General features: G+C 39.1%; 1 long non-coding RNA gene across 1 annotated transcript in view; it reads right to left on the bottom strand.

Moving 5' to 3' along the window:
- The window catches only part of LOC112621013, a 143,671-nt gene that overhangs the window by 17,642 nt on the left and 99,576 nt on the right, over positions 1–26,453 (bottom strand). The window lies entirely within an intron of this gene.

The following is a 26,453-nucleotide window of genomic DNA, read 5'->3' on the forward strand; positions in this document are numbered from 1 at the left end:
CAGGTACTGGTGGGCCAGTCCTTGGGCCTCTAGGTAACTTGTTTGGGTGCTGGCCGTAGCAGAGGGTGAGGTAAGCAGGGGGCTTCTTGCACCCTCAGAAGACGTGTTTGGTGTTGACAGTGGCAATAGCCATAACAAGCCAATCTTTGGCTTCCTGAGTGGCACATTTGGGTGCCATCTTGGTGATAGTGGACTGAGTGGGCCAGTCCCCAGTTCTCTAGGTGAGACAAGCTGATAGGTATTAGTGGCAACTGTGATAGGCTGTGTGAGCTTATCCCCAGGCCCCTTTCAGCATGTTTGGGCAGTGGTGGTGGGCAGTTGGACCCATACTCAAACTCCCAGAAGATGTGCATGGGCACAGTCATGGTAGATAGACAGGGGCTGATCCCCAGGCCCCTGGATGAGAAACCAGCAGTGGCAGCAGTGGGTAGGACAGACCTGTCCTCAGGCCCCTGAATGGTGTAAGTGGGTGCCAATAACAGCATGCTGGGCAGATCAATCCCCAGATCCCCTACAATGTGTGTGGGTGCCAGCAGTGTCAGATGGAATGGATCAATCCTGAAGCCTTTGGCCAGCACACTCAAGCACTGTCAGTGGTGGAAGTGAGCAGAATAGAGCTGTCTTCAGACTCCTGGGTGGTGTAAGCAGGCACTGGCTGCAGGAGGCACAGTGGACCTTTCCTTAGGCCTTGGGACAGTGCCCAGGTGGGCCAGTCCCCAGACCCTGTAAGGGTGTATGCATGTTTTCAACAGTCCTGCCATTGAAGTGCACAGGCTCCTGTCAGTGTCAGTGGCCTAGGCAAGTGGCTCTCAGGTTCTGGTGAGCACATGCTTTGACTCCCTTTGTCTTGGTGGCATTCTCCCTGGTGTGCTCCACCACCTACTCCCTTGGATGTAGGACACTGCATGGGCTAGAATGCTGGAGACTCAGTCACACTGCTGGGTCTAGCTGGCATCGTGATACTGCAGCTTTCTGGGTGAATGTTGGGGGATGTCAGCAGGGCTCCAGGGATGTGGAGTTATTGGGCCCAAGCGCGGGATATAATCTATTGTGGTCTGGGCTCTCAAAATTGCACCATGCTGCAGCTGCTTGGGTCTCAGTGGTTATGTGGAACCCAGCATAAACTTTCTCTCTGTGGAACAATGCCTCTGCATAGTCTCTAGCAAGCTCCCTGTAGTAGTCACAAGGCCTGTGAGGGTCAAGGGGCTCTCCCATGGCTGAGGTTGCAGGAGTGTGCAGTAGGAATGTGGACCACTGGACATTTCTCATATTTTCCCTGCAATAGGGAGTTCCTCCTAGCCAGGCAGACTGCTTTGCTTCCTTCTCCTCCTTTGTCTCAGAGGTTTCCTCTCACTTCCTTGCTGAAATCATTTCTCTCTCAGAAGCTCTATTCTAGGTGTGGTTACATACTTGCTGTTTGGTTCTTCTTTGTGGAGGAGGTGAGTGCCAGGTCCCTCTAGTCACTCATTTTGAAGCTTCCTCTGAGGATCTAATTTCAAAGCAAAGGGTTCAAGAGGAAAAAGGCTCCCAGGGGCTCAACATGATCTATAAAGAAACTAGATATTTGTCTTCCAGCTGGGTGGTGCCAGAGGTCATGTCACCATACATAAAGTTGAGTCCTGGCATCTGGCTTTTCTGAGAAGTTGTGGCATTTGGTCTCATTATTCACCTGATGGATTTGTTTCTGCTTATTGCTGCTGTCACACATTACCACATACTTAGTGGCTTAAAACAACATAAATTTATTCTCTTACAGTTCTGAAAGTCAGATGTCAAAAATGAGTCTTATAGGGCTAAAATCAAGATGCTGGCAGGCCTGATTCCTTACAGAAGATCCAGGGCAGAATGGATTCCGTGGTCAGTTCAGTTTCTAGAGGCTGCTGGCATTTCTCGGATTGTGGCATATCATGACAATCTCTATTTCCATGGTCACACTGCCTTCTACTACTCACTTTCATATCCTGCCTCTCTCTTAAAAGGATCATTGTGATTATATTGGACCCACTCGGATAATTCAGTATAATTTTTCTATCTCAAGATCTTTAGTTAAATCGAAACTACAAAATCATTTTTTGCCATATAAGGCAACTTTCACAGAACCTTGGTATTTGGATGTGGACATATTTGGTGGTTACGGTTCAGCCTAGCACACTTGGGATGCCTGGTTCAAACCATCCTGCCTACCTGAGAATGAGGGACTTTTCCAACCAGGGGAGGAAAGCTCATACTGGCTTAAATTGAGGGGAAGGTAATCGCATTTTCCTCCTTTCTCTATTCCAACACCTTGGTTAATCCTTGACATGCAATAGGTGCTCGAAATGACAAAGATTGCTATTGTCCCCCAGTATGCGTTTCATACCTTGTCCTTTGTCAATAGAATCCCGTTTTACCTGAGGACAAGGCTACTTACCAGTAGGTGTTTTCAAGTTCTGGCTAATGGAAACAGAAGAGATGTGTACCACTTCTAGATTATACTCTTAGAGTGAAGCAGAGAGCCCTTCTTCCCTTTCTCCTCCCCCTCTCACTAGCTAGAATTAAAATATGAAAATGGAAACTCTGGCCATTGGGTTAGCCCATGAGGTCGAAGCCATGAGCTGCAGATCAATTAGGTAGACAGAACCTGGATCCTCCACACAGTAAAACAGCCTTGGACTGTTTATGCTCAGACTCTTTACAGACAATTGAATTAGAGAGCAATAAACTTTTCTCTTGTTTGGACCTTTGTTATAGCAACTAAACTCTTATCCTAAAATAGCACTCTAGGTATGAAGTTAATAATGGAACAAACAAATTTTATCCAAAGCTTTGCCACAAGTTGGCTATATGATCTTACAAAGATCGGTTTGCCTCTCTGAACCTTAGTTCCTTTAGCTGGAAAACAGAAAGGATAATAATATGCACATGATGTGTTGCAAATATCAAATGAAAGGGGACATGTGAACATCATTTTTGAACTCTAAGGCACTTGACAAATATAAGGGTTGAAAGATTAAAATGTAATTTCTGATTTCTCTTCAAACATGCTTGGCTTTTTAACATTTTATTGTCTAAAAGGCTCTGCCAATTTTCTCATTGACTTTCATTTATTTAATAAGGTCACCAATATAATTTGTAGAATGTATATAAATTTTTTTCTTCTAGGACTTAATAAGTCTGTGTTTATTTTGGATGGGAAAAATGGGGTCCATTTATTTTTATTCTCTGAATTTGTCTTTGTAAAAATGTTTGCCAACCACAGGCTTAAAAAATGTCTATTCTTCTGTTAGTGACTCTGTGCAAGTGAACATGGTTACCCAATTGCAGATTCAGAAAGAACAGCTTAAAAAGGGAATTTGAAAGGCTGCATGTTGGGGTGGGTTAGAGGGCAAGTTACAGAAATTAGGACTGGCTGTCCACAGAGTGTGAAAATGGCAAATAACTAACCTTTCCTACACAAAGAAGGTCTGGAGACATATTATGTGGCCCAGGGAGCAGGCAGACAGTAGATTCTGATGTTCTCAATGATGCATTTTGTCTTCCAGCTTCAGCTCTCTGGATTAAGCCACAGTTTAAGTTCCATATTCAGAAAGGGCTAATAGCAGAGTTTGAAGAGTCCAATGGTGAAGGGAGGAGACCGGCTGCTGGGCATTCCCTCCTAGGCTCCCATTGGCCATTTGGTACCAAACAACAACTCCTTAAACCCTTCTCTTGACTTTTTGATTCTTCTTTATCCTTCGTTTTCATTCCTTACCATTCTAGCCTCTATGGGACCAGAGATGTAGCAAAATAAAATGAGCATTTGGGAGCCAGAGTGGATAATAATGAACTCTTACATTTTGAAATGAACAGCACTTAAGTAAAAGCATTATCAATGTTCAATATAATGGGAGAGTAAATGAATATATGGTTTATCTGGTTATTTCTTTGTTCATGCATATAAAACTCACATTTGCATTTTTTTCTTTTCTTAACAAAAGTTCTTCATTGCCAAAATTTTACTATGTTTTGTGCAAATTTAAAGACAATTCTTAATAAGCAATTAAATTTCAAGTTTACAAGTCAGTGGTCACACAGAGCTTTCTTCTGTTCCTTTTGTGTTTGGCATATATTGGGCATCTTTTGGGAGCTGTTATACATGCAAAGAATACTTCTTCTGGATGAATAATGAACTAGTACCTGCAAAACCACCCAGTACACTGTAATTATAAAATGGAAGCTCATAATTCGTGCATGGACCACTTCTTTTATGAGTTACTTGACTTTCTTTACAAATTTTCTTATTGTAGAGGCTCTGTCTCCTGGATCTGCCTTTAATAATAGTGATAATCATAATAACTGTAATAATACAGCATTACTTTCTAATTAAAAAGAAAATTTCTTCTCAAAAGCTCAAAGCACTTCACAGACATTATCTCATTCATTCTCATAACCTGTCTGGGCTGCTTGTTGGTCACTAGCAACATCACAGTAACAAGAGGGTCATATTCTACTTCTTAATACTCTTATGAGGCCAGGATGGCAAGGGGAACCTTCAGACTTCTCAAAACCTGGAGGAAACTATTCGTCATTTCTGAGAAGTCTTCATTATGCAACTTTAGACATCAATAATGAGATACAAACCATGACTCGCCACCTGCACCTTGATGGAAAGGAAACTTTTAATGGTTTTGGCATGTACTTATGATCCAGCACCTCCGAGGACACAATGATTTGCAATCCCTTTTTTTTTTTTTTTTTTGAGACAGAGTCTTTCTCTGTCGCCAGGCTGGATTGCAGTGGTGCAATCTCGGCTCACTGTAATCTCCACCTCCCGGGTTCAAGCAATTCTCCTGCCTCAGTATCCCGAGTAGCTGGGATTACAGGCATGTACTACCACACCCAGCTAATTCTTGTATTTTTAGTAGAGATGGGGTTTCACCATGTTGGCCAGGATAGTCTCGATCTCCTGACCTCATGATCTGCCCACCTCGGCCTCCCAAAATGCTGGGATTACAGGCGTGAGCCACCTCGCCCAGCCCAATGATTTGTATTCTGTGTCAATGGAGAGCCCCCAAGGGGAAAAATTCACCCTAATTGCTAATCACCTGCTATTGCTACTATTTCACAATGTGGAGCCTAATATATTGATCAGTCCTCCAACATCGAGGTGAGCAAAGTGTGGCTCATAGACCAAATCTGGCTAAGAATGGTTTTTATTGTTTTAGATGGTTACACATAGAGAGGTTATATGTCATTACATAGTATCCTAGATTTTGCCTCTTGGTTCTTAAAGTTTATAGTGTTTACCATGTGATTATTGACTTAAAAATTTTGCTAACTCCTACTCTAGAGGATAGGACTGACGTACAGAAGCCTGTACTGTCGGAGGTGAGCAGATGGGTCATGCATGAGGCCTCCCAGAAGCAGTCGAGAGAGTCGGCGAAGCTGATTTATAATGCAGTTGTTAACCTGGTGGAAAAGGATACATGATTGTTTATGCTCTATATGCCCATTCAATTTCAGTAAATTTTTTTTTTTTGAGATGGAGTCTCGTTCAGTCGCCCAGGCTGGAGTGCAGTGGCACGATCTCGGCTCACTGCAAGCTCCGCCTCGTGGATTCATGCCATTCTCCTGCCTCAACCTCCTGAGTAGCTGGGACTACAGGCGCCCGCCACCATGCCTGGGTACTTTTTTGTATTTTTAGTAGAGACGGGGTTTCGCCGTGTTAGCCAGGATGGTCTCGATCTCCTGACCTCATGATCCACCCGTCTCGGCCTCCCAAAGTGCCGGGATTATAGGCGTGAGCCACCGCCTGGCCAAAAATTTTTTTCTTTGATCTTAATTATAAATTTTTCCAGAAAGCTTATTCTGCATATCTCTAATATGGCTGTGCTGAGTGATATTTCTTTGTTTCCTCCTGAAAGTCTTAAGAGGTCTTTAGGCCGGGCGCGGTGGCTCAAGCCTGTAATCCCAGCACTTTGGGAGGCCGAGGCGGGTGGATCACGAGGTCAGGAGATCGAGACCATCCTGGCTAACATGGTGAAACCCCGTCTCTACTAAAAATACAAAAAACTAGCCGGGCGTGGTGGCGGGCGCCTGTAGTCCCAGCTACTCGGAGGCTGAGGCAGGAGAATGGCGTGAACCCGGGAGGCGGAGCTTGCAGTGAGCCGAGATCGCACCACTGCACTCCAGCCTGGGCGACACAGCGAGACTCCGTCTCAAAAAAAAAAAAAAAAAAAAAGAGGTCTTTAAACCATTTTACTGCCACACAATTGCTGAGATAGTCACACTTACTGTGTTTTTAACTGTATGTCTTGCTTGTGTCTGACTGCTTTTACTAGAAAAAAATGATTAAAAGAGTAGCCAAGACACATCCTGGCGATGTTTACTAGTGTTTACAGTCAGTAAATAAGCAATGGGTGTGGAAGTGTTCTAATGTTCACATGGTGCCTTGCTTTTTATAATCTCTGTTTTGGATTAAGTCATTGCCTAAACTCCAAGGCATTTACTATTCTGAAGCTGTTTAGAGACAGAGGTTGATAAGGATCCCCAAAAAGAGGACCAGCTGGTTGATGGACCTGGCCTTCCATGGTCATAAAAGACTATTGGGCCATTTTTTCTGTGACTCAGCCTGGCACTGACCTCTCTGGTCTCTTAGGTCCCCATATACCTCTAAGGTTGGAGTTTTCATTGCTTTTTTTCCCATCATGTACATTCTTTCTCACTATTCACACTGTTAGACCCAAAATATGACCAAATAAAAGAAGAATTTGGGGACCAGCTAATATTGAAAACTTTTATAGTTTGAGATCAGCCTTATTTTAACAATGACTTTACAGACAACAGTGGGAGAGTGATTTTTAGGCCTGATTTTAGGATTTTGTGTTCTGTTGGCTGCACCCTAATTAAATAAAGCTGATCTCTGGAAATAAAGAAAAGGCAAGGTTGAACACAAGTACCTCCCGCACAGTTGTGCTTAGAATGTGAGTATGATGCAACAGCAAAGTCAGTCTTACTTATGTGCCTGGATAGTGAATACCATGGAATACTTTATCTTGTCCCCTCCTGTGTTACAGAGTAGAAGGTATGAGGTGATATGCAGCTGCTGAAGGAGTAGTCAACAGACTGAACCAATTTTATGTGATTTTGAGAATCATGTTGGCTGTAAAAAGGGATTAAGCTCCACTTATGGCACCCTGTAAACTCAGATAACATATTTGATGGTGTTGGGAGCAGGCCCCCCAAAATCTGGCCATAAACTAGCCCCAAAACTGGCCATAAACAAAATCTTTGCAGCACTGTAACATGTTCATAATGGCCTTAACATCCAAGCTGGAAAGTTGTGGGTTTACAGGAATGAGGGCAAGGAACACCTGGCCCACACAGGGCAGAAAACCGCTTAAAGGCATTCTTAAGCCAAAAACAATAGTATGAGCAATCTGTGCCTTAGGGACATGCTCCTGCTGCAATTAACTACCCCAACCTATTCCTTTAATTCGGCCCATCCCTTCATTTCCCATAAGGGATATTTTTACTTAATCGTATATCTATAGAAATAGTGCTAATGACTGGTTTGCTGTTAATACATACAAGGGTAAATCTCTGTTCAGGGCTCTGAAGGCTGTGAGATCCCTGATTTCCCACTTCACACCTCTATATTTCTGTGTGTGTGTCTTTAATTCCTCTAGCACCACTGGGTTAGGATCTCCCTGACAGAGCTGGTCTCGGCAGATGGCAACAGATAACAGAAGACAGGAAAGTTGTAAAAATAATTACTGGAAATAAATGATAAAGTTCTATTTGAAATTTTAAACAGTAAGCTTTCATATGACACCAAAGGCATAGGTAATAAAAGAAAAAATGGATATATTGAACTTAAAATTAAGAACTTTTGAACATCAAAGGACACTATCAAAAAAGCAAAAAGATCGCCTAAAGAATGGGAGAATGTATTTGCAAATCACATATTGGCATTAATATCTGATATATAAAGAACCTCTACAACTCAACAGCAACAAAAACAGCAAACCAATGCAAAAGTGAGCAAAGAACTTCAATGGACATTTTCCAAAGAAGGTATACAAATGTCTAATAAGCACATGAAAACATACTTAATATCATTAGTCACTAGGAAAATGTAAATCAAAACCATGATGAAATACCACTCCATATCTACTATGATGACTATAATAATAATTTTAGAAAAAAAACAAACAAACAGAAAATAACAAGTACTGGTGAGGACGTGCAGTAACTGGAACCCTTGTGCATTGCTAGTGAGAATGTAAAATGGTGCAGCTACTGTGAAAAACAATTAGATGGTGTCTTAGACATCAAAGATAGAGAACTACCATATGACCCAACAATTCCACTCCTAGGCATATATGCAAAAGAATTGAAAGCAGAGACATCAACAGATATCTATATGCCAATGTTTATAGTAGCATTATTTACAATATCCAGGAGGTAGAAACAACCCAAATATTCATCAACGGATGAATGAATCAGCAAAATGTGGGATATACATTCACTAGATGATATGGTTTGCCCTTATGGTCCCAGCCAAATCTCGCCTTGAATTGTAATAATCCCCACGTGTTGTGGGAGGGACCCAGTGCTAGGTAATTGAATCACGGGGGTGGGTCTTTCCAGTGTTGTTCTTGTGATAGTAAGTCACAAGAGATCTGATGGTTTTATAAATGGGAGTTCACCTGCACAAGCTCTCTTGCTTGCCACTATGTACGACATGCCTTTGCTTCTCCTTTTCCTTCTACCATGATTGTGAAGCCTCTACAGCCATGTGGAGCTAAGAGTCCATTAAACCTTTTTCCTTTATAAATTACCCAGCCTCAGCTATGTCTTTATTAGCAGCATGAGAACAGGCTAATACACTAGATTAAGTTATAAATAGTAATGAAATTTTGATATATGCTACAACATGGATGAACCTTGAAGATACTAGGTTCAGGGAAATAAGACAGATGTAGAAGAACAAATATTGAATGATTTCACTTATATGGAGTACCTAGAATAGGCAAAAGAAAGTAAAATATAAGTTACCAAGGACTGGGGGTAAGTGAAAATGGGACCTTACCAGTTAATAGGGACAGAGTTTATGTTGGGAATAATGAAAAAGGTTTGAATAAAAACAGTGGCAATGTTTATACAACATGGTGAATGTATTTGATGCCACTGACTTGTCCACATGGTTACAAATGGTTAAAGTGCTAGATATTTATGTTATGTATATTTTACCACATTAAATAAATTATAAAGTAATCTTTAATATTCACTTTAGCACTTGTCTTCTGTCACAGAAACGATTTTTTAATTCCTATTTTGGGCTGCAGTCTTATCACTAAGAAAGTTGTTTTCTAACTTGAAACTGACAGCAAAGCTGCCTGAAACAGCAGCTGTGATGCTGCACTCCTCTCCGGGAAATGGAAACTTGTCTGTAGTTATAATTTCAGCACATGTGAACTGAGCTTGTAATATGTGTATTATAGAGCAGAGCTACAATTCATCTTAATGATGGTATGTGAAAGAACATCTCGGCAGGGCACCTTAATGAAATGACAATTGGTTGAAGACTTAGAAGATTAAAAATACCCAAGACTTTCAGAAGCCATATCTATTCTCATTTGGATCCTTTAAGAGATAGTGTAAAATAATGCTCTCTGCCAAACAATGAGAAAGCTTATAGAAAATAGAGTAAAAATCCTTTTAATATAGTTTTGAGGATGCAGCCATTAAAAATGTCTAATCAGAAAAGTTAAATATAAGAACCAAATTCTCCAGTTAGAATATACCATAGAGACACCTTTCTGAAAGAAACTTATTTAATAATGGCCTGAAATATTACTCAAAATACTTAGATTCTCTTAATGTAAAATACTTAGACATTATACATACATTCTTTCCTTTAACCCCAAGAACAGTCTTATGAGGCAAGTGGTAGTAAATCCACTACACTGATGAGAAAACTCAGAGATATGAAGTAAATTGATCAGAGTTCATAGTAGTTAAGGCTTCACTATGATTAAGACATAACTAATATCATCTAATAGATAATCATCATGTTGATAAATACTATAAAGAGAAAAATTATGTCAGGTAAAGCCTCCTTTCCTAGGCCCAACATATCAAAAAAAGACAGGAATCCTGTATTCTTTCCCTGGCTCAATTATACTGGATACCTTGAGACAACTTCCCTGCTCCAGTTTTTCACCCAGAGTTACCACTGAGTACCTGCTTATTTCAAGTACCGTGCTAACCATCTTTACATGAGTTATGTCTTCTAACTGATTCAACCAATTTTTGTTTTCCTTGTGCATAGTTAGCAGAAACGAAAAGTATAATACTATCCTATGTGAATGATGATGTGCCATTGTTGACTGATAACATTACATACTACTATGATATATTATTAACCAATAATATTCCTTGAATTTTTAAAATATTAAATGTATTCATCAATCTTTAAAAAGTTTAAATTCATTATTTCAAAATTGACAAATTATTTTTAAATTATTATGCAATAGATAATGAGAATCACATTATCTCATATTGTATTTGCCAATAACTGTGACTAATGTTTGTATATCTTTTTTTTCAACTTTTGTTTTAGATTCAGGGGGTACATGTGCAAGATTGTTAAATATGTCTATTGTGTGTGCTGAGTTTTGGGATACGAATGATCCCTCATTCGTATCTGTTTCTGTTTCTGCATACCAACAATGCATAAGTATTGCCTTTTCCACAGCTTTGCCAACATATGTTGTTTTATTGACTTTTTAATAATAGCTGTTCTGACTAGTGTTCAATGGTATTTCACTGTGGTTTTGATTTGCATTTATTTGATGATTAGTGATCTTGAGCATTTTTCCATATGTTTGTTGGCTGCTTGTATGTCTTCTTTTGAGAAGTGTCTGTTCATGTCTTTTGCCCTTTTTTTTTTTTTTTTTTTTTTTTGAGACCAAGTCTCACTCTGTCTCCCAGGCTCAAGTGCAGTGGTGTGATCTCAGCTCACTGCAACCTCTGCCTCTTCGGTTCAAGGGATTTTCCTGCCTCAGACTCCTGAGTAGCTGGGACCACAACACACCCAGCTAATTTTTTGTATTTTTAGTAGAGATGGGGTTTCACTGTGTTAGCCAGGATGGTCTTGATCTCCCGAACTCATGGTCAGATTTTGGCCATTTTTAAAATTGATTATTTGGTTTTTTGCTAATTTAATTGTTTAAGTTCCTTGTAGATTCTAGATATTAGACCTTTGTTGGATGTGTAATTTGCAAGTATTTGTATATCTTTTCAAAAATAGGGTATTCTGGAAACTTTCTAACATTCATATGACCTAGTGAATTACAGCTAAAGGCATCCTATCAAGTGTATTCTTAAAGTGCCAAAAATGTAGCAAAAATACATAATTAAATCTACTTTGAGTTCATCTTGTGCTTTTTGTAGAGCCATGATTTAGTATATAATAAGGGACCTAGAAACAAATATTAGCATACAATTATAATCTTGTGGATAGGCTGGGAATTTTATCTAGAAGAAACGAGTTAATAGTCCAGGATTTAAAGTATAATCTTGTCCTACTGTGCACTGTGCACTGGTAAGCCTTCAGGTTTTACTGAAGCCAGCGTACATGGAAAAGGGATTGCTTGATTCTTGTATTATTCTCTATATTAAGGCAGAATAATTTGCCTTAAACTGTTTTTATTATACTCCTTTGCCTCTTTCTGTTCTTCCTGGCTCTGACTTCATGACCCAGATCTGCCTGTGCCCTCACCTTGGCTCTCATGCTTTCTCTACAGCATTGCTTCTGCTTTAACCTTCTGTTGCCTTCTCTACCATAATTTAGGGTTTCCCCTGACAAGTGAAGCCTGTCTCTTTGCATTAAGATCCTGTATGGCCCTGTTTAGACCCTAGAGCACTATGATTTCATACTTTTATCAGCATAGTGCTACCTGTGGGTTTGTGCTGTCCTCTGAGCAGAATCTAGATGTGCTAAATATAATTGTTGTGATGTCATTGTATCATAGTTATCCTGAACTCAACATCATAAATGAAACAACTTATTTAAAATCAGATACTAACACTTAATCTTCAAAGGAGAACGAATTATTTTTACCATATTAGGTTATTTTGTTAACAAATACTCACAAACACAAAATTATGAGTTGTCGGATGAAGTGGAAAACTGGATTTTGACGGCCACTATATCATCTGGGAGACCAGTTGAAAACTAATGAATTACTATGGTCAAAGGACTGAGCATAGTGTCTGTGCTCAATTTCCTACCTGGCTGAGAAATCCTCTCTTCTTGACTTCAGTTATGTTGCAAAGATTAAGCTTAGTAACAATGGTTAGGTGTGATGGGTAGCTATAAAATTTGGGGACTAAAAGATTCACCATACTGATTGAGAACTGAAGAGTAGGTTAAAGATGAGGAGACAATGGTTTAAAGTAAATATGCAGCTGCTCAGTATGATCTTGGAGAAATGCTGATGAGACCTCAGCCCCTAGGGAGGAAGAGAAAAACACAGATTAACTTAGACCAGTGCTTCTCAATCAGGGGTGATAGTTACCCACCAGGAGACATTTGGCAAAGCCTGGAGATATTTTTGGTTGTCACAACTGGGAGCATGGGGCATATGCTACTGGCATCTAGTGGGTAAAGGCCAGAAATGCTGATAAACATCCTGCAATTCACAGGACAACCCCACAACAAAGAATTATTCAACCTGAAGTCCAGCATTGGTGCCCAAATTGAGAAATCCCAGTGTAGAGAAGAACACTCTGAAGCCATCAGGCTGGTATTTCAATGATACAGTTCAAACAAAGAGCTTCATGTGAACACAGCTTGCAGAGTATAAGTAGAACCTGGACCATGTATTGTCGTCTCTGCTGTTTTCCTCTTCTCTGACATATTAAATCTACTTAGTAGGTATAGTGTCCTTTGTGATGTCTCTATTCACCATTGGGTCAAAATCTTATGAACGTTTCTAAAAAAAATCAGTCCCAATAAAAAGTGGATTACCATCTCATGAACATTCTCTCCTAGATATCCATATATTTTCATAGGGGATAAAACATCAAGAGTCACAAAGAATGAAACTCTAATCATGGAATCTAAGTCCGAGCAGACTCAGTGTAGAAGGGTTGGGTTTGAGGTGAGGGGTTAGAGGGGGTAGGGCTGGCGCCTCTCCCATATGAGTGACCCTTTTCTCCAATGAATATGAAGTTATCCCGTGCTAACTTTAAAAGTGATATTGGGCATAATATTTCCAAATAGCAGCCAATGGAAGGGACAACTATTAAAGACCACAGTCATCTGCAAACAATAAACAGCCTCAGAATAACTGATTTCTTAATAATAGTAACATCACCATTTTGATGAAAATAGCAACTATGTACTTTTTCTCATTAATTCTTTAAAATATGTAATTAGGGAATGTGATTTACTTTTTAAGATTTCTATCCAAATCAAAGCATTGAGAGGCCCCTTTAGTTATGTTAAGTGGTCTGTTGTTCAAAACAAGTGATACTACACCTCTGGACTCTTTCTTTCTTTTTTTTTTTTTTTTAAGACGGAGTTTTGCTCTTGTCACCCAGGCTGGAGTGCAATGGCATGATCTCGGCTCGCTGCAACCTCCGCCTCCCAGGTTCAAACGATTCTTCTGCCTCAGCCTCCCGAGTACCTGGGATTAAAGGCATGTGCCACCATGCCCAGCTAATTTTGTATTTTTAGTAGAGATAGTGTTTCTCCATGTTAGTCAGGCTGATCTCGAACTCCTGACCTCAGGTGATCTGCCCACCTCAGCCTCCTCCCAAAGTGCTGGGATTACAGGCATGACCCACCACGCCTGGCTCAACCTCTGGACTCTTGTGCTCAAGATGTTATATTCTAACATAAAATAAGCTTAAAGTAGCAAATATGCATATAACTATAGAAACACATATACAAAATATAAAATGTTAAAAATTAGAATGGTTATGAAATTGGCATAAAATAGAAAAATGAAGTGCATAAATATTTTGTGATTTCTAGGGCAATGGGGTTCAAAATGCCTCCTGCTGAGCCTGATCCTAGAGCTATGCCACGGAAGCATGAGGAGAGGAGGGAGGTACAAGCTGGATTAGCACTGCCTTTATCTGTTTTGTATTTTGTATTTTGACTTTTCATGTAAAATTTTTTTTTGGAAAAGCGATTCAGTTTAAAACACTTGAAAACTGATATTCTAGGGTGTCTCCAGTGGGGAGAATATACTTCAACAATTAACCCTCAAAGACACTTAAAAAGATCCTTAATTTGTTTGAAGTTTTAGAATGAACATACCACAAAAAGTTCAGAGAGATGGAAGAAAATTAAGCCACGCAGTTTTACATGTCTGGTTTGTTGGTAATAACTGGAGAAGCCCCTAATGGAAGACTCGGTTGCTCTTTCATCTGTGTTATATTCCAAATCAGCTCAGATAACTTAATTTTCTTAACTTACATGTGTATGCATCTGTCTTCTCCACAACACTCGGCTCCTGCAGGACTTGGTCATGTTGGCTTTGTTTTTGAATTTCTAGCACGACCATAGTGACATACACATTACCAAGCCCTCAGTGTGTGTTTGTTGAACTGAATTTTGTCATGAAACAAGTCTAGGTGATCATACTTCTGCCTTCATGTAGAATCCAAACAACATTAAACACTGTCGCTGTTTTTCCCCTTTGTTTGGAAGACTTGTCTCTTGGCCAGGACAAAGTGCAACTTGTTTCTCAAAAGATAGAGGTACTTTGTTTTTGTTTTTTTTTTTCAAAATTCCCTGAGGAAAATACACTGCAAATATGACTATTTAACTTTTCCTGTATTTAATAACTAACAAAGACAGAAATCAACATTTCTCAGTCTAAAGGACTTATCTTTTCATACCTCAAAATTGGGGAAGCACTTACACATGTAAACAAAATAATGGGAAATAATTCTGCACATGATGAGCAGGCTGATGAGAAGCAAAGCAGTTTCACAATTTTTAGTGAAAGCAATGAAAGCCTAGGTAATTTTAGGGGTTTTGGGCCAAGTTTCAGGTTCACATAAACTCCACACCCCAGGTGTACAAGTCTCCCCAAAAGGAGAAAAGGACTACCACCACCAAAAAAATGTAGGTTACACAAATCTGCATAAACCAAAACTAATAAATTTCCACAATTCTAGAAATATGACTACTTATTTTGTTTACTTTTAATATTTGTGGGAATCAAATAGATAAAGTCAACCAATGTATCCTGAAAGTATAATTTTTTGAAAGTAACATGATTCAAACTTATTTACTTATGTTACAGGACTGTAATCATCTAAAGCAGTAGCCTGCTGTTCGTGCTAACAGCCACAGAGGCTGAAACTTTATGTAAAAAGGATCATGGAGACTAACAACAAAGAAAAATATAAATAACATGGAAGAGAAAGGATAGTCTCAGTTTCTATTAGAAATATGCTGCAGTTAGCCTCTAGGAATTTGAGATTTCCATAGCATGCTCTGAAATGTATAACCCTTACATTCACTGGCTGTTACTCTTCACCTCTTTCCTAGCTTTTGTCTGTTTTACCCATTTCTGGCTTCATTCCCCACCCTCTTCTTTCTATATTTTCCCTTCCATCTCTTGCTTGAGCTAACCTGTGTTTTGTATTTCTGCTCATTCAAACTCCATCAAGAAGTCAAAACACACACACACACACACACACACAAAACGCACAAACAAATACAATTCCAAAGAGTTCCTACTCATAATGATGATTACTCACTCACTTGGTCTCAAGGCAAATCTTAGTTTTTCTTCTCAGCATTAAGAAGCGGATTTAGTTACGAAAGTCAGACATGGATTTTAGTCCATTAATAAAATATCCAAAAGGGACATATGCCAGGTATATTGAAACACAAAAAACTATATAACAAATATTAAAATCAGGTAATGGGAACACATATTGGCAATATACATTTTTTCTCCTTATAAAAATAATATATAGTCTTATTGAAAATTTAGAAAATGTAGCGAAGTATAAAAAAGAAAATTAAAATCACCAGTAATCTTACCACTAGAGATATATTCAATGCTCGTCATTTGTTATAGTTCTTCCAACCTTTTTTCCCTACGTGATTATATACATGTATAAATACACATATTTAAAAATAAAATTGGGAACTTATTCTATATATATAGGTACACATACACATATATTTAATTATACATTCAAATGCATAGGTAAAATTCTTTAAGCAATTTTAAACACCCTAGAATAAATTGGCTTAAAAAGAGATTTTTTAAAAAGCAAAGCAGAACAAAACATACTTCTGAAGGAATTTGCTATGTATCCTTGAAGTATAGCTGTATCACTGTGATTGGTTAAGAAGCTATAGCATGGGTCTAGAATGGCGTTGCTAATGAGATAAGGTCACGAGTTCAATCTCTGAATGGGTGAGTTTAGCATCACACTTACAGAAGCTCTATTTCGTGGCACCAGAATACACCCCAACACCAAACAGTGGTTTCATAAATGCAAACTATTGCTCAAGAGATGGGCACCCTGAGCGTGTGCATGGCTAGTTAAATCCAGCATTTTATAAACCTACGTGGGATCCAGAGCCCTTAATTTAGAGTGACAACATTTCCCATCCTGAAGAATTACTATCCCACAGGACACACTTTAGGAAATTTTGATTGTAGTATTTAAACATCCCAGTGTGATAACATATGAGGATACTTTTGATCTGGTATCACCTAATTTTAGAGACCTCATGGGGAAAAGCCTGGATTCTGGAATTAGATACATTTGAGTTTGATTCCTGTTCTGTTTCTTATTAGTTGAATAGCTGCATACAAGTTACTTAACCTTTGTAGCCTTGTTTTCCTCCTCTGAAAAAGAAACTAATAACAACAAGTTTGCTTGTTGTAGTTGTGAGGATTAGAAACACTGTAAATAAAGATTTATCAATATTAGCCTTCAGTACATCCTGGATGTCATCTTCATTGCTGCTGTTGCCCTTTCCCCCACGTCTACTCTATTTCCCCATACAATCCCTCTCCTGGAGCCTAGTGATTCCCCACAAGCATCCTGCCAAGCGTCTGCAAGGTATGCCACCCCATTTTGACAAATGTGCAAACTTAATTTTTGTTACAATAGAATGTGCACTGTGTTTTGCCATGGCCTGTCAGATGGAATGTTCAGCTGGGAGGATGTGGGGTGTCCAGTAAGAGGCTAAAGCAAGTGTACTCTACAGTGAGATTTACAAGCCTCGTGAGTACACCTCATCAGGGAAGTAAACTACACTACTCCAACACAACCACATTGCTGAAGAGGAACCCTTTGTGTGGTGAGATAACTGTGGGCACTTTTATATATGCTGAGAAATATTCTATACAGGAGTACCAGTTGGGTTATGATTATTGCTGATTAGTGCTGGTTTAATGTCACCATATATCTTTTTATCCCTTAAAGAGTGCTACCCAGTTCTGGGGTGCTATGAAGGAAAGCACTTGAGAATCACTGTCCTAGTCACTTAAATCCACTTATGATCCCTGGACACACCAAGCTCTTTCTTGCTTCTTTGATTCAGATCAAAACAAATATCAAAAAGCAATTGAAAATAAAAACTCTTCTTCTTGTTTGTCTGGTAAAATCTTACTTTCAGCACATGCCTCAAATGTTTATTTACTGTCTAAAATCCAGGGTAGGGGTAAATTATAATAGTAACCTAGAAGATAGAAGACAAATACGAGAATATAATAATACTATAAAAAATTTAGAAACGATAGGGAACTTGGGGAATAAAATAGATTTTCAAAATATGAGTGTTTAGACTCAGTGCATGGTTCTCTGTGACAGAATTTACACATTATTGGGTCCAAAGAAGCAAAAACACTGCTCCCCTAGGGACTGTGGCTGCAATGTTTAATGAAACTGCGCACAAGAAGTGTCAAGGCACTTCAGTTCATTGCCCAAATGGGATGTGCTTCTCCCTTTAGTGGGTAGGGAATATAGCAATGGCCTGAAGAACATGGACCCAGGACAAGTTGTTTAGTTTTTCTAAATTAATAATTCTTGAGAACAAATCGTGAAAAAGAAGAACAAGTCCTGACTTCAAAAGTTACACCACATGTTTTACATCTTTGTTAGTTATTTCATTGTTTAAAATGACCACTCTAGTGTAATGCTGAAGTCATTTCTACTGTTCTAAGCTCATGAAGGCTGTCATGGGTCTTACAGAGAAAACATGTGTGTTATATACACTTCATTCAGGCATGAGTTATAGTGCTGTTGGCTGTGAGTTCAATGTCAATTAATATGTATATATTAAATAAGGTGCCTTTAAACAGAAACACACATAAAACAAAGTTATATATTGATAGATTGATGAAAATCCTGTGGCCAGAGATTCAAAGGAACTTAATCTAATATTTCTCCTAGGAGCAATGGTTCAGTATTTGCTAATTCAGTGTTTGTAGTGACTTGTATAGAACATAATTATTGTGAATAACATGAATGGACTGTATTTCCACATACAGTCTCCCTGTGGCCCTATGCAGTTCACAAAAGTAATCATTTTGAGTGTTCCTCAAAGCCTGCAGGTCCTTTGACAGTCTAGCAGGCTCAGTCTCACCTTTTCGGGTTTGACAAGCTGCTATGGATTGAATTATGCCCCTCCACCCACACCAAATTCATATGTTGAAGCCCAAACACACGATGTGATGGTATTTAAAGATGGGGCACTTGGGAGGTAATGAAGTTTAAATGAGTTCTTCAGGGTAGAACCCACATGATGGGATGGGATTAGTGCCCTTATGATAAGACACCACAGAGAGTCTGATTACTTTTTTTTTTCTCTCTCTCTCTCCTCACACCCCAGAAAATAAAGCTTGTATGAGGACATAGTGAGGAAGGCAACCACCTGTAACCCAGGGAGACATGCCTTAGCAGACATTGGCTCCACTGGCACCTCTATCTTGGACTTTCAGTCTCCAGAAACATAAATTCCTGTTGGGTAAACCACCCAGTCTACAGTATATTGTTATGGCAGCCTGAGCAGACTAAGGCAGAACAGGATCCCCACATAAGCAACCAAGTAAGAAGTTCCAAATCTACAAATGTATGATATGTATGATTGTTGTTTCACTAAAAATGTGTGAATTCCCTGTCTTCTCCCTTTTTTTTTTTTTTTTTTTTTTTTTTTTTTGAGATAGAGTCTTGCTCTGTTGCCAGGCTGGAGTGCAGTGGCACAATCTTGGCTCACTGCAACCTCCATCTCCCAGGTTCAAGTGATTCTCCTGCCTCAGCCTCCTGAGTAGCTGGGACTACAGGTGCATGCCACCACTCCCAGTTAATTTTTGTAATTTTAGTAGAGATGGGTTTCACCGTGTTGGCCACGATGGTCTTGATCTCTTGACCTTGTGATCCACCTCCCTCGGCCCGCCAAAGGGCTGGAATTACAGGCGTGAGCCACCACACCCAGTCTCTTTCCCCTTTCTTGATCAGGGCCCAGGTAGGGTCAATCAGAGTGACAATTCAAGCCTGGTTAACAAATAATCATGCTAAACCCATGTAATTAATAGGATGAGTATGAAATGAAATCTCCAGATCAAGAGGCAAAGGAACTGAAGAAAGCTCACATTTCTCAGATTTGTCTGTCAGTGGAAAAGGAAGAGAGAAAAATAAGCTAACATGCTGGGCTAGAATCTGAAAAGGCAATTAGGAGATATATCCCAGAATCCCAAAGAAAAATCATTTCACATTTCCACTGACCTGGATTAAAACTACCCAACCAATAAATATAGAGGTACACCTTTTTCTCCAAAAATAATAAACATTTTTTTCTGATTATAAAAAGTAAGAATAATCATTGTGAAAATTCAAACAATGCAAGGAATCACAGAGGTTATCAACTGAAACTCCATCCATAGGAGATAACTGTTGTTTACATTTTAGTGATCATTCTTCCATATAATCTCAAGAATATGTCCCAGATATCAAGAATTATAAAGCACGATAAACATTTCAAACATATGCATAAGATTTAATTGCATTTACAAATCATAACTTATTTTTAATCACTTACGGAAAAGCAATTAGATTTTTCCCTTAAGCAAGACTGCAGTGAATAACCCCATTTGTGCATCTATGTACACTTGTGGAATTATCTTCTCTGGCTAAATTTCTAAAAGAATTATTGCTGAGTCAAAGTAAATGTATATTTAAATTTTAGATAGATATTTAGAAAAGCAATCCTTTCCTAAGTCTGTCAATGGCATTGAGAAAATTTAGTGTGGCTCAGGTACTGAGTTTGAACTAATAGACTTGTCACACTCCTCATCTCTTTGAGTTTTCTGGCCAAAAGGAAGTCTCTGATGTCTGTGGTATGAAAGACATACCATTTACATTGGCCACCATTTACATTGCAAGTAACTTTCTCTCTACAATGCCTATGCCAAAATTCCAAGGGGCCTACTTTCTACCAAAGCCTTATTCAATTATGAAAGTCCAGCTAATACACAAGCTGTGAATACAGAAATATCAGTAATAAATTGAAAACAGCCTTGCAAAAGATGCCTTAGCTGTTTCTAAATTCATCTCATCTTTACTCATAATTGTTTGTGAATATAATATATTCCAAATATTTGTTTTAGGTATTTAAAGTTCTAAAATTTTTGAGTTACCACAATTTTGTATTTTCAACACCCTAACATAAATCTCCACCTGGATGTCCTATAGGCATAGTGGCTCACACCTGTAATCCCAGCACTGTAATCCCAGCAGATCACCTGAGGTCAAGAGTTCAAGACCAGCCTGGCCAACATGGCAAAACCCCATCTCTACAAAAAATAAGCCAGGCAGGGTGGCACACACCTATAGTCCTAGCTACTCAGGATGCTGAGGCAGGAGAATCGCTTGAACCCAGGAGGCAGAGGTTGCAGTGAGCTGAGACTGCATTAGTGCATTCTAGCCTGGGTGACAGAGTGAGACTCTGTCTTAATAATAATAATAATAATAATATTTAAGTGGATTAAATGTATCATGGGCTGCCACAAAAACACATTATTACTCATTTTCACAATTCCGCATGGTAAAAATTATCTCATTTTTATAGATGAGAAAACCAAAGTTCTTCAATAAATGATTTGCCTAAGGCCACCCAGTCAATAAATGAAGGGAAGAGAAACTATTACTATTAAAACCCTACTATATGTTAGTTGTTTCATATACCTCTTTTTTTCATGTAATCCTCATAGTAACCCTGTGAGGTAGGTGTCATCTCTAATGTTTACATGAAGAAATAGGCTAGAAGGGTTTCCCATTCATTCCCTTAGTTTTCTAGTACATAAGACAGAGTGCCAGGCACACGGTAGGCAGAAGTGAATGAATACTTGAGTGAGGGTGCCCCTCAGCAAACTCTGGACTTCCACATAGACACAAAATAACCACTTAACTGTCTCATCAAACTTCTTATTTTGGTGCAACTTCATAAACAATCTTCAAGAAAAATATCTTACATTTTTAGGTCTAAGAAACAAAAATTTAAAAAAATACAAGTGATCACTTTCAGCTGATGCCTCTCAGCTCTTTGAGAGCAGTCTCCTTGGTAAAGAATTATGGTGGCACTATATGGATGGTGGCACTGGGGGGAATAAATAGTAAGTATATTACCTTAGTACACATTTTCCTCTCAAATTTCATCTTAAAATAATTGCACATTATTTATGAATTTCAAAATGTTATTTCATTATTTCATGATCTCCATAACAAGTAAAGACTAATGTTCTAAAGAAGATAAATACGACAAATAATTTCAAGGCCAAATGTACGTCGCTTCTAGATTAAATTTGCAAATCTATTCATTTAGTATGCTCAGTTGGGAAGATGGAGATACAGACTTAGTCCCTTAAGTGACCTTTCCCTGAGAAATAATTAATTGGCATGTGCTAGGCTTTGTTAAAGAAAGCAAACACCCTTCATGAATATGAATTTAATGCCTTTGAAGCACATAGATCCAGATTTTTTTAACAGTCTCTCCCTTCTTTTTAGACTTTGCAGTTTTGAAAAACATAACAAAATTTTGCATTATCTCTGTAAGTTTTCACAAAAAGCTTCTGGAACCAACCTTCGATTGATGGATTTCCATGAACAATTATTGGAGCTATGACTTTTGAGCAGGATGTTTAGAATGTGTCTGAAATGAGCAATATCTAAAGAACACTTGATTCCCCACCTCCACTCACAGAAGCCAGACAGAGTTTTAGACAAAACGAGATGCTTAGCTTCTGTAGCAGACAGAAACATAGATTGTTATAATGTTGATATTTAACACAGAATACAGATAAGGCAGGGAACATTCTACCTTCCTTGTCTTCTTCTCCTGAGGGGCAAAATGCAAAACCTGAAACTGGAGGACACGTTTGGGAGCCTATGGGAGAAAACACAACACACAACCACAAAATGGAAGCATTCTGGGAAAACTCTTGATGTACAAGAAGTTTTAAAGCTGTTGAAATCTACAAATACAATTCTTTAAATGTCTGGTAAAAAAGCCTTAGATGAGAAACAGAAGGATAGAGGGAGATGATTGAGAGGGAGATGGAAATGGGGAGGTGAGGAAGGGAAGGAGGGGAAGGAAGGAGAAGAGGTAAGGGAGTCACAAAGGAAGAGTGACAGAGAAGAACGTTAACCTTCATGGAGTGTATTGCATAAGGCAAAAGGTGTGGTAGTTATTATTTGCCCAAACTATTGAAGACAAATGAGTATATCTCCTGATGAAAAAGGAGAGAGATGGGGCAGGGGGTGTAGAAAAGAGAGAGGCGGGAGTGGGGAGAAAGGCAGAGAGAGAATTGATCTTCATAGAGTTTATTATACAAGGCAAAATGCTTGGAATTATTATTTGTTCAAACTATTCGAGACAAATGAATACATCTCCTGATGAAGGGGGGACAGTGGAGAGAAGGAGACAGACAGAGAGAACGAGAGAGAGAGAGGATGACTCTGTCCATTTTAAAGTTAATCAGTATCTATGGTGATGTATTTCTCTAAAATAATAAAATGGATTAATCAGGAGCTGAGGGAGAAAGGAGGGCAGCCCTTTTATCCCCTTGCCCACTTTCAGATGAAATATACATAACATAAGAAAGGGCCCCTGGCAAGGAGCCACAGGAAGAGCACCTGGAAGATTAAAGCTGTGGCCATAACATTAACAAAGTACAGACCACACTGAATTAATGAGCGCTGGAGATAGACATTCAGTGGAGTCTTAATTTATTTTCCTTTTCTAGCTCATCCTTTAAGAAAATGACAGTGTCTTCTTATCGATTTTACACTCAGAGATCAATCAGAATTGCCCTGACTCAGACAAAATTTACAGCAGTCTCTGACACCGCCCGGAGCATGTGGGCCCAAACAGACATTACAAGGAAGCAATAGATCATGTTTGTATGTAGAGCTTGACATGCTTAAAAATAAGCTAATCTGTAGTGGAATTTCCTTCTTTTTGACAAGTTGCTCTGCCCAGTTTCTTTGGCCTCTTGTTATGAATTTCTCTCCCGGCTTTACTATTAATTATAACATGCGAAAAGGATTCATGTATTTAGACCCTGAGGGAGGTCATCTGATCTGCAGTTTTAGATAAAATATAAACTAACAGATCACTCCTACTTAAACAATGTGAAATGTCACTCTGAGGCACTCCATTAAAAAAAAGCTAGAGGTGTTCCGTCAAGAGCTATGATCAATTCTGACAACCCAACAATATCAGGGCTAAATGATGGGCCTGTACATTCCTAAACAGCCCCCAGTGGAAATTGCTGTATCCGGAAGCTCTTTTGTGCAAGTAACTAGCTGTATTAAATGCAATAATTACAGAAAAGACACTGACTGTGGCGCTCGGGCAGTTGTTGGCTCAGCTGACTTGTTCCCACACCACCATTTATCTTGTAACTGGGACTGCGTGTGCCCTGACTTGACACATTGGAGAGAAAGTCTATGGAGCTTCCCCTTCCAAGCCCGCAAGAGACTCTGGGCTCACCGTATGCCAGTGGAGAGGGTTATTTGGTGCGGCATTTGCTCAACAGGAACAGAGGAAAAACATGAAAACAGTTACTTGGGGGAAATGTATGTTGTGTGTGGATCCCGCTAGAATGGGACTGTATCTGCCAACAGCTCAGATACAGAGAAAGCACCCCCTGGGTTGATAAAAGACCCGCTTCTATCCGTGGCACTTGATGTCTAAAGCTCTAGCAGATACAGACACTGGATAAAAATAATGAAACGGCTCCAGGAATATATTTTCCTTACTCTTAGTTGACCAATGGCATATAATAAGATAATTTTGTGCTATGTGCGTACTTGGAAGGAAGTAAAACTAGCTAGGTATCAGATACCATCTTAATAAAGAAAGTGATTTGGAACAGTTGGGGAGAAGAACTCTGTGGAATCACTGACCCACTCATTTGGCCATATTACACATGAATTAAAACTAACCTAAAGGAGTCTGTGGAGAACAATATAGTTATTCTTCTCCTATTGGGGAGAAAGTCGCAACTCCTAGAGTTTGATTTCTGAGGTTACTTTGTTTGTAAAAAACTAGAACATATCAATCTTAGAAATATTCGTGTTGTTAAGAAGGAGGTGACAAAGACCTTCTCTAACTTCTTGTAAAAGAAAACACTATTTCATTAAGGGTCAAGATGTTTAAAAGAGGCTTTTTTCTTCCCCTATGAAACACCCACACATGGACCCTGATGCTTTAGTTTGCCAGGAGATAATAAATATCCATTAAATCATATGGAATAGCAACAAATATAATTTGAAACTATTTACTGAAACACTCATCGGTGCCAGGCTCTGATAGACCCTGGGGATACAGACAAAGTAGTTAAGGCTGAATCTCGTGGGAGTAAGAGACATGTCAAGAATTATACATTGGGATAAATGTTTCAATAAAAGTGTGTGATGCTGTGGAAACATAATTGAGAGGGATCAAAACCGCCACGGAGAAAAAGGAGTTGTTCAAGAAAAGTACCAAAGAGAACATAACATTTTACTTAGACCAAGCTTGTCCAACCTGCAGCCCATAGACTTGCATGCAGCCCAGGACAACTTTGAATGTGGCCCAACAAAAATTTGTAAACGTTTTACGATTTTTTTTTTTTTTTTAGCTCATCAACTATCATTAGTATTCGTGTATTTTATGTGTGGCCCAAGACAATTCTTCCTCTTTCAATGTGGCCCAGGGAAGCCAAAAGATTGGAAACCCCTGAGTTAGAACACCTTTGCCTTAGACCTTGAAGGATGATCAGAAATTTTCCAAGGGGTCCCGGGCAGAGTGGGGAGGAAAGGCATTCTTGTCGTTGGGAAGACCATGAACAAGAAGGGTATGGAGGTGTGAGAGCACGTGCCGAAGTCCTGAGATACTAAACAATTAGGGAGACCAGTGAAAAAAAGGATGATAGAGGAATAACTAGAATTGAAGCTAAAGTCAACCCATGTATCTCACAGGACATAAGCAACAGGGAGCCTGTGTGTGTGTGTGTGTGCACACGCGTGCACATGCACCTGCCCACATGTGCCTGCTTAGCAGGAGCTTAGTATGACTGTTTCTGGCATGTTAACTCTGGCAAAAGTGTGGATGCTAGATGGGTCCATTAAGCAACTGGGTGCAGAGAGGCAGTGAGGACATGGCTGTGCTAGCCCAGGCAAGAATCATTGTGCCATCATCTTCCTGCAGGTTGGCTATATTTATACGTTCCCCACATGTTTTCATTCTATCTGGACGGATTAACTTTTCTCGCTCAAAAATTTTGTAACTCTCCATTTTTTCTCTACAATAATTTTGTTGTGCTTGTTCTAGATAAAGATAACAGACCCTTGATTTTTGGAAGAGTGAATGAAGTGACTGAGTACTCACGCTGTGGAGCCATGATGATTCCATTCAACTCTTAGTTCCCCCTCATAGCAGTGGTTTGACTTTGGACAAGTTACTTAGCTTTGCTGTGCCAGGGTGTTGTCCAATGTAAAATGGTGATAATAACAGCACCTATCCTTTAGGCTTGTAAGAATTAACTAGTTCACATATTATGTGTTTAAAATAGCGTCTAATTTGCCAGATCTCTTGTGTGAAATTGGAAGGATTTCAAAACGAGCGCAATGAAAAAATTATCTAGACGTAAATATTATAATATGATCAAATGTGTTAATCAGTGATTTCAGGGAGGTCTCTCTGACTGCTCCAAATAATTTTCTTTCTTAAGATGGAAATTCTGATACTTAGCTGGTGTCCTTCCAGGCAGATATAAATATCTTGATCTATATACTGCTCTACATATTGATTTGGATCCATTTTAATACACAATGAAGGTGTTATAAAATATCCTGGAGCTAAAAGGTGAGGTTGCTGAGTCATGTTAAGACCCAAAGAAAACAAATAGGATGACAAGAAACCTCCAAGATGAGCACGACACAGTTGTATGCCT

Source organism: Theropithecus gelada, chromosome 3, assembly GCF_003255815.1.
Source record: "Theropithecus gelada isolate Dixy chromosome 3, Tgel_1.0, whole genome shotgun sequence".
NCBI classification, from domain to species: Eukaryota; Metazoa; Chordata; class Mammalia; order Primates; family Cercopithecidae; genus Theropithecus; species Theropithecus gelada.